Source organism: Maniola jurtina, chromosome 21 (assembly GCF_905333055.1).
Source record: "Maniola jurtina chromosome 21, ilManJurt1.1, whole genome shotgun sequence".
NCBI lineage: Eukaryota > Metazoa > Arthropoda > Insecta > Lepidoptera > Nymphalidae > Maniola > Maniola jurtina.
Genome location: NC_060049.1, coordinates 3,995,915 through 4,005,650, shown reverse-complemented (window position 1 = coordinate 4,005,650; position 9,736 = coordinate 3,995,915). Strand labels below are relative to the sequence as shown.

At 38.6% G+C, this 9,736-nt stretch overlaps 1 long non-coding RNA gene across 1 annotated transcript; it reads right to left on the bottom strand.

The window, feature by feature from the left end:
- Positions 1-576: 576 nt before the first annotated feature.
- Positions 577-9,455, bottom strand: LOC123876093. The gene is made up of 3 exons (XR_006798255.1): positions 9,394-9,455; positions 7,331-7,333; positions 577-679 (listed from the first exon to the last, which is right to left on the bottom strand). It is a non-coding gene; the product is annotated as an uncharacterized LOC123876093 (long non-coding RNA).
- Positions 9,456-9,736: the final 281 nt, after the last annotated feature.

Sequence of the window (9,736 nt, the reverse complement as noted above, 5' to 3'; positions counted from 1 at the left end):
CTCCATTAATATTCTCAAATGTGTGTGAAGTCTGCCAATCCGTACTTGGCGTACAATGGCCTAGAACCTTCTCATTCTGAGAGGAGACCTATGCTCAGTACTGAGCCGGCAATGGGTTGATCATGTTGATGAGACACTTTCTAAAGATATTAATTACTAGCCGATGCCCACGACTTCGCCCGCGTGGATTTAGGTTTTTTGAAATTCCGTGGAAACTCTTTGATTTTCCGGGATCAAAAGTATCCTATGTCCTAATCCAGGATATTATCTATCTCCATTCTAAATTTCAGCCAAATCCATCCAGTAGTTTTTGCGTGAAGGAGTAACAAACATACACACACACACACACACACATACAAACTTTCGCCTTTATAATAATAGTATGATTAATGTGATAAGAAGTACCTACCAAAAATAAGTATTCCCATCCATATTATTTCTTAACATACACTTTCTTCGCTGCTTACTGCCGCAATAACCTGAGTCCGGCATCGCTATGGATTTATTTATGAAGAGCACACCCGCCTTATAAATAACCAATATCAAAATGGTACCCAGAAGAGATACTGAAACTATTATAACAACTAGCTGATACCCGCGACTTCGTTCGCGTGGATGTAGGTTTTTAAAAATCCCGTGGGAACTCTTTGATTTTCTGGGATAAAAAGTATCCTATGTGCTAATCCAGGGTATAATTTATCTCCATTCTAAATTTCAGCCCAATCCGTCCCGTAGTTTTTGCGTTAGTGCATTCGGACGAGCTCTGTAAATTCCACTGCACGATGATCGGTGATAACAAGAAAGCCAACATTATCACTTAAAACTCAATAAAGTTGAAAACTTAAACCCGATGAAACGCTGAAATATTACAGTGAAATTGTTTTTCTGTCACTTGGTATATTTTTAATGTTATAGTACATTTGTATTCATGAACTCAAACACAGAATTTTCTCCTCTTTCATTAGACATCCCAGTCGATACAATAGCAAAAAAAAATATTTTGGAGACCCCCACTTTTTTGATGTAACATCCGTTAGATCAATTTTTTCGTATAAAATATAGCCTATGTCACCCGGACCCTTACTTTGAATCAAGTGACATCTAATTCATCAAAATCTACTCTAGAATAGGCGCAACGGTGGAACACACTGAATCTGGATACAAACATAGATACATAAACTGCTAAAATCATGACCCTTTTGGCTCTGCTGTAGTCGGGTAAAAAGGGGTTTCAGAAGAGAAGCACTGATTGATCCCTATAAAATCTTTATGAAATTTTGTATTTAATACTACTCATATTTTGTTTATTTATTTTCACATGTTTACGACTCGAAGTACGTACTGAACACCTATCACTTTACAGAGGTTTTCAAGTCCCCAACAAAATGTCCTCTTTGTATCACAATAGTAAACTAGATTAGGTTATCGCGTCTCGTAGGTATTTTGTACCCATTCGAGAACGAGTCACGCACGGCGGGGCGCGAGTTTCTTTTCAAAATGCTTTATCAGATCTGCTTCTATACTAACTGGAAATTGAATAACTACGTTGAATACTAAAATCTATATACTCGAAGTATAAAGCGGGGATAACCCAGTGGTTAAGATTCTTTATGTCGCGGGTTCAATCCCCGTGTAACATTTCGGAGTTACTTATGTGCATTTTTAACCCCCGACCCAAAAAGAGGGGTGTTATAAGTTTGACGTGTGTATCGTGACTCTTAAACTAATGAACCGATTTTAATTTAGTTTTTTTTTTTGTTTGAAAGGTGGGTTGATCGAGAGTGTTCTTAGCTATAATCCGAGAAAATCGGTTCAGCCTTTTGAAACTTATCAGCTCTTTTCTAGTTACTGTAACCTTCACTTGTCGGGGGTAATATAAATTTTTGATTTACACTTGTAAAGAACTTATTGACTGACTACAGATAAAAGCTGTAGGTAAATTGATTAAGTCAACCGTTAGCCAACCTACTAAAGATCCGATTTCTAACTTTATTAGAGAACTGGACAAGGAAGGGCAATTTACTCATTGATTGTTCCAACACGCGTATCGGTGTTTGATCAGCAAACGAACTGGAACCACCGTCCACGGACAACTGATAAACAATATTACGTGAGCGAGGGCTTTAGGGTGCATTTCCACTGAAGGTGAGATGAGCGGAGCGGAGCTGAGGTGTTTTCAGCTGACCAGTCATATTATATTGAAACAAAACTGACAATGTTCATCATCATCATGCTAAGTAGGTAGCGTCCTTACCAATTTCCAAACAAGAATTTCAGGAGAGATTAAAACAGCACTAGTGATAGGTATTATATAATATAGTGCACAAGGAAAAGGGAAACGCCACCTTGTTTTTGATTTAAAAAAATTCCCATTGCTAATTTATGCGGAATTCCAATGATTATGAAAAGCAAAGAAAAATGTTTTTTTGCTTCACATTTCACCATTGGTCCCCATCTATCAAATCCATACCTAATATTGTAAATGCGAAAGTGTGTCTGTCTGTCTGTCTATCCATGTGTCTGTCCATCTGTTTGTCTGTTACCTTTTCACGGCCCAACAGTGTAACCGATTTTGACGGGTACAGGGTTAGCTTATATCCCGGGGACGGACATAGGCTACTTTTTATCCCGGATTCCTAAAAGCCCATCCACTTAACCGATTTGTATGAAATTTGGTACCGAAGTAGCTTGCATCCCTGTAATCGAAATAGGCAACTTTTTATCCCGGAAAATCAAACAGTTCAAACGGAATCTATAAAAATCTAAATCCACGCGGACGAAGTCGCGGGCATCCTCTAGTTGTCCATAAATGATAAGAAGCTTCACTTCAAAATTCTATAATTCTATAGGTATGTTGTGATATCTTTCGCCGAAAAAAGCTTGTCCGGACGTAACTCTCGCTATCAGAGTTGTTCGTAAGAAAATTTCACCATTTTACAGACAATTTATGGTTTCTCGAACCCGCAAGCGTTTTACCATTGATGTCCAACGAATAAGATAAAAACAATCATCGGCAGCGTCCCATCCAGTTTTATTACGGTCGACGACGATATCTTACGACAAGGTCCGAAGTAGGGTCGCCAGCCATCTTGAATTCTCTGGGACATCCCTGTTTTGGGTGATAATTGGAATATCAGGGTCTGAGATAGGTCGCCGTTCGCCAACCGTCGTTAGGCGATTTTTGAAAGCAGGACTTACTGTTTCTTTAGATAATTTTAACGTTGAAAGAGAGGAGTCGAGTTACCAAGCATCCGGGAAAATGTAGGGTATCCTGCTTTGAGATAAAGTTGTAAATCAGATCCTGAAAAGCTTGGATATTAACACTGTTACAGCAAACTAAAGTCCTAGGCGCCTTTAAATTTGCCGCAAAGTGCCGCGCGGAGGCAGCGTGGTTGCAGAGCTAAGCTAAGAGCAGCATGGGCGGGCGGGCAGACGGACGAACGGAGGGACGGACGGACGAACGAACGGACGGACGAACGAACGGACAGACAGACAGACAACAAAGTGATCCTATATGGGTTCCGTTTTTCCTTTTGAGGTACGGAACCCTAAAAATGCGTGACTGCGGCGCTGCCTCCACGCTGCGGCAAATTTGGAATGCAGTTAATCAATTTCTTCATCAGTTTCTATGTACTCTTCCATCAAGTTCTATGTAAGTAGATATAGAACTAGCTTTGAGTAACTCTGTTTGCGTGAATATTCTGCTATAACGGGTTATTCTGTAAGAAATTTTTTACCCGTATAAAAGTAGCCTAAGTAATTATCCGACTCTTCAAAAGTATATTCATTCAAAAATCAAGTAGATTCGTTGCTGTATGAAAAAAGGACAGATCAATTATTTATATTAATAAATGTGAAACAAATGTCTACTTGCCTCCTTTGACACCCCATCCCAGACACAGCTTGCATCCCGTGGAAGGGCATAGAAATGTCCCGGAAAATCAAAGGGTGCACACGGGATTTTTAAAAACCTAAATCCACACTGAAGAAGTCGCGGGCATCGTCAGTATTAATATAAAAATTAGACACAAAAGCAAACTTTTTGTAATAATAGAAATAAACACATTCAAAAAGCATTTCGAAATTCGCTCTTGTTGCGTGATTCGGGTTTATTATGGGCTTATTCTGCTGTTTATTCATTTATTTATAAGTTTATTCTTGTACCGTCGTAAAAAGTCAATCTGGAAATTGCGTTAAGTCGGCGTAAAAGCGTAAAAGCTACGGAACGGCAGTGTACGTGCAATCAACCGCCTGCGAGCGAATGAAAAATTTATCAACGCACAAAATGTGTAATTTCGTAGTTACATTGCTTTTGCTGCGGTTTTATTATATTACTATACTCTATCCGCGGAAAGAACTTAGTACAGCGCTCTTTGTTTCGTAATCGCATACAAATGATGGAGACAAAAATCAGTCTATCCCTTGAGCTGAGCTACCATATAGGTATAGTGGCTCGAACTAGTGTCCCTATATAATGTAAACCACCCAAACCCGTATATTTCCTCGTAACGGCCCGTTCACACCGATTGACATCCGATTCTTAGCGGGAACCGTTTATATAGGGTCCGATTTAGTGGCAACAGTATTCTAATGTATACGTTCACACAAGTATAGGATTATAGTTAGGATCCGACAAAAAAAAACGGTTAAATTTGTTATCCGATTTTGCGACTACAAATCGGTTCGGACGTACTAAAAAATGTTGGATCCGATTTATAAGAACCAATGGGTTGGACGTGCTGGTGGACGCGGGCGGGAAGATGACCAGCGCTCACGACGCCGGATGTTCGTGTGAACACACTATTCGGTTTTGCAGAATCGGATGACAAGATAAAGACAGCACTAAAAGGCAACAACTACCGTACCCGCGAACTGCCGATAGATAGATAGCGATAGATGTAGTATAAAATTGTTTTTCTGTCGTTTGGTGTATTTTAACATTGTACCTACAACATTTATATTTACGAACTCAGAATTTTTCCTCTTTCACTTAATATCTCGCTCGATTTTGCTATTGCAAAAAAAAAGTTTTTGAAGACCCCTACTTTTTTGCATGGAACTTCGGCCAGGTTCATTTTTTTTCGTGTAAAATGTAGCATATGTCACCCGGACCATAATAACATATCGATTTACACCTCATTAATCAAAATCGTCTCAGTAATTTAGACGCTACCGTAGAACAAACATAAATACAAACCTTTATACATAGACAGCTAAAATCACAACCCTTCCTTTTGGCTTTGCCCTAGTTGGGTAGAAAGTAGATCCGACAAGACTTCACGCCCGTGTGAACGGGGCTTAATAAGCAGCCAAGCTTTCTTAACGCTCAGAACAAATGCGTGCCGTAACCTTACACGTTTTTATTAGACCTTAGCCGTTTGACACCCGACATGCAAGGGTGAAAGGTTTGATTGAAAAACGTACGCTTTGTATTGGTTTATTTTCTTTTATTGGTATGCTGGAAGTTCGAGCGTATGGTTTTTAAGATTTGAACAAAACTTGTCTTAAATCGGTGTTATCTGCAAATTTTGCAATTGTATATTGTAGAGTCTTACAACTCCTGAGGATGCTCCGGTGTGCGTCGAGCGAGTTTTGAGGGATTTGTGTGGTGCTGGGTGCTGGTGGTGTATATGCTTGCTTAGTGGCTGGCTTTTCCTGTTTGTTTAGCAGTGGGAAGGCGGGCGGTGCATATCACATGCTGCATTTTGCACTAGACAAATTTGTCTGTATAAGTGGATTATACCAAACTAGAGGATGCCCTCGACTTCGTCCGCGTGGATCCCTGGGATATAAGCTAACCCTGTACCAAACGTCAGAATCGGTTAAACTGTTGGGCCGTGAAAAGGTAGCAGACAGACAGACAGATAGACAGACAGACACACTTTCGCATTTATAATAATATTAGTATGGATTAATCTTTTGGTTCCTTGTATATCTAATAATCTAATCGAATTAAGCACATCCACGGCCAAGTGGCCATATTGGTAAATGGTAATGGTAGCTCATGTAGGAAGGTTTGGGGTTCGATCCCAAGCACGCATCCCTTACTTTTCGGAGTTAGGTAGTTTTGAACAGATAAATATCACTTGCTTTAAGGGTGAAGTAAAACAGCGTAAAGAAACCTAAAATTTCTCCATAAAGGTGAACGCACACGTATCCGAGCCGAACGCGTCGAACGAAACGAATTTTAGAATTCTGTGTATGAAATCTCATGAAACCACGCACACTTCCGATTCGGACGATTCGACGCGGGGAAGTGTGCGAGGTTTCATGAGATTACATACACAGAATTCTAAAATTCGTTTCGTTCGACTCGTTCGACGCGTTCGGTTCGGATAAGTGTGAATCACCTTAATAAAATCAATCTGCACTTGGCCAGCGTAGTGGAATAGCGTTAACCTTTCTCATTCTGAGAAAATACCCGTACTTAGTAGTGGTCCGGCGCGGCGATAGAATGACATGATGATGATGATGATGAGTATTATGATGATCAACCCATTTCCGCCCCACTACTGAGTACGGGTCTCCTCTCAGATTGAGAAGGGTTTAGGCCATAGTCTGTCACGCTGGCCCAATGCGGATTGGCAGACTTTACACACCTTTGAGAACATGGAGAACTCTTAGGCATGCAGGTTTCCTCACGATGTTTTCCTTCACCGTTAAAGCAAGTGATATTTAATTGCATAAAATGCACATAACTGAAAAGTCAGTGGTGCGTGCCCGGGATCGAACCCCCGACCTCCGATTAGGAGGCGGACGTTCTAACAACTAGGCTATCACAGCTTTGAGTGTTATGCTTTATGCTAATCGCAGTCTAACAATACGAGTAGGTATAACACCAAAGCCTTTCACCAAAATTTCGTTTGCAAAAGGCGTATTATACAAATATACAAATTGTATTCACAAAATCTGAAAATTTCGCGCTCAACTTAATGTTATTAGATGTTCAGAAAGACGTAGAATGGCTTACATGAAGGTATTATTAAATTGGCAGCGCCTGCAGACATTTGCAGCTCTATTCAGAATGTAGGGAAAAATACAGCGGAATTACGAGTAGGTACGAGTTTCGCGGCCCCTACTATGGTGACAAAGTAAGTTCGATTTTACGTTTTTTGCATTATATTGGTAATATTATTAACGTAACCAATAAATAGTTAGCGACCACGTCTCGGAGTCTCTGATCCGTTAACGTTACAGCATTGCTTGAGAAGTAGAACAAGTGTAAATTAAAAATTTACAACATCCCAGACAAGTGAAGGTTACAGTAACTAGAAAAGAGCTGATAACTTTCAAACGGCTGAACCGATTATCTTGGATTATAGCTAAGAACACTCTCGATCAAGCCACCTTTCAAATAAAAAAAAACTAAATTGAAATCGGTTCATTACTTTAGGAGCTACGATGCCACAGACAGATACACAGATACACACGTCAAACTTATAACACCCCTCTTTTTGGGTCAGGATTTAAAAATAATGATTCCCGCCAACAATTGGGCTGTCTGAAATAATAAGACAATAGTAGGGGTACGAAATTTTATTATCTAATAATATTTCATCGCTGTAATTTGTAGAAGTATGAAATTACATAAGTAAATAGAAAAAGTAGAGCGTTTTGAACATTTACTTCACGCTCCATCTAAACTTTAAGAGGACTCTCTCCGTCACTCGTTTCATACAATCGTAGTTCCAATTTCATTTGAATATTAAGCAACCAAAGTCCATGAAATTTTGCAGACATATTCTAGAAAATAATATCTATGTCTGTGGTTTTCCAGATTTCTGTTAAAATATTCGGTTTCAAAGTTACGCGGTCTTAAAAAATTTCATACAAATCTTTGGGCCCCTGTAATTTTAAAACTACATGTTTTTAGAAAAATCTAAAACACCACAGACACCGAGACTTTGGTTGCTTAATATTCAAATGAAATTGGAATTACGATTGTATGAAACGAGTGACGGAGAGTCCTGTTAACTACAAAGTATAGATACTTGTGTTCCCTAAAGATACTGTGACTCTAAGGACCGATTTCTTAAACGTCAAATAACTTTCATCCGAGGAATAAACGTGTACGTTTTGACAGATTTCCTAAGATTTAAGCTTGTAAAGAACATAACATCTAGAAAAACAACAAAACTATGTACAATCGAAACAGCATAACTCTGAAATGAACCATTTTACGCATTGGTAAATATTTTATTCGCAACCCGCGGCGCTTGATTGCGCATTCTGCCATTACGGCGTTTACGCCGCCTTAGCGCAATTTCCAGATTAAATTTTTATGTCAGCAAGAATAAAGCTGTAAATAAATAAGTTAACACAAAAGTTCCAGAAGAGGCCAAGAAATGAAAGTGAATTGCGTATGGTAGGAAAGCTACACATTCAATGAATATTTTTATTCTTATTATAGAATCAAAAGGCCGGTCAAGTGCGAGTCGAACTGGCACACGAACCCGTGCCATTTTACAATAAATAACACTTAAATGTTTTTGTGATGTAACCATAAATACAAAAAATAACACTATTTTTTTTGGGATGTGATACACGGCTTCGGACTTTGCCTTGTGCTATAAAACATTGCTACCTGCCGAATTTCATAATTCTAGGTCAACGGGAACTATAAATTTTGATTTGAGACAAATAGGCAGACACACTTTTGCTTTTAATATTTCTATGAATTATCTTATTTTGAAGAAAGTAAATAATAATTTAACTTATACTAAGTATTTTAGACTCATTTTAGTCTGATAAATAAAATAAAATAATGTGTACTAATTTAAGACTATTTTATGATTCTTCCGAAAAAATTTAAATGAGTGCAAAAAACATTTATAAGTTAACCCTGCGAGATAAAACAAGTAGGAAAAAGCTAGTTTTTAATCATTGTAAAAACTTTTTAGATTTCTCCCACAGTTTACTCAACTTCAAAAACTAGTCCACGTCTCGATGCAGCTCACTTGTTCAGGAATTCACGTTTTAAATTACTGTGAATTTTTTTCGAATATTTCCACCGGCGCATCGCAGGCCACCTTCTAATTTCCCTCGAGTCCGAGTGGACTCGTAGTAATTGTTTTCACATCTACATAATTGAAATGCTATTCTTTTGAGTGTATACACTGTAAAATAAGTGCAAACCAAAAGATAAATACTGAATACTTCAACCTCACGTGAAAGTAGTAGTAACAAATAGTATTAACAACAGTAGTAACAATAGTATTAGGATAAAAAAATAAAAACTAAAATCCGACTAAGTATGTACCTACTCCTGTTAAAAATTCCATCAATGACGGATAGTTTATATTTTGACTAGCTGATACGTCCGTGTGGATTTTGGTTTTTATAAATCCCGTGGGAACTCTTTGGTTTTCCGGGATAAAAAGTTGCCAAAGTGACTCTCCGGGTCTTTAACTATGTATATCCGTGCAAAAAAATCACGCCAATCGAATTCTCCGTTTCGGCGTTTGGTTGTAGCTTTCTCATTCTAAGCGGAGACAAGTGCTCAGTAGTGAGCCGGCAAAGACTTGATCAAAAAGAAGAAGACAGTTATTTTGCAATTTCCATACAATATATCCACATTTTCATATGAGTAGATCTGAATCCCAGATGCGAGTAAGCCCGTGTTAAATATAGAGCTTAGATGTCGCAATAGTGCCGATGTCGCCGCTGCAGATTAAACAAATATTACCCCGTGATAACCTGCACGCTCTACTCTCATAGACGTGGCAAAAAATATTTT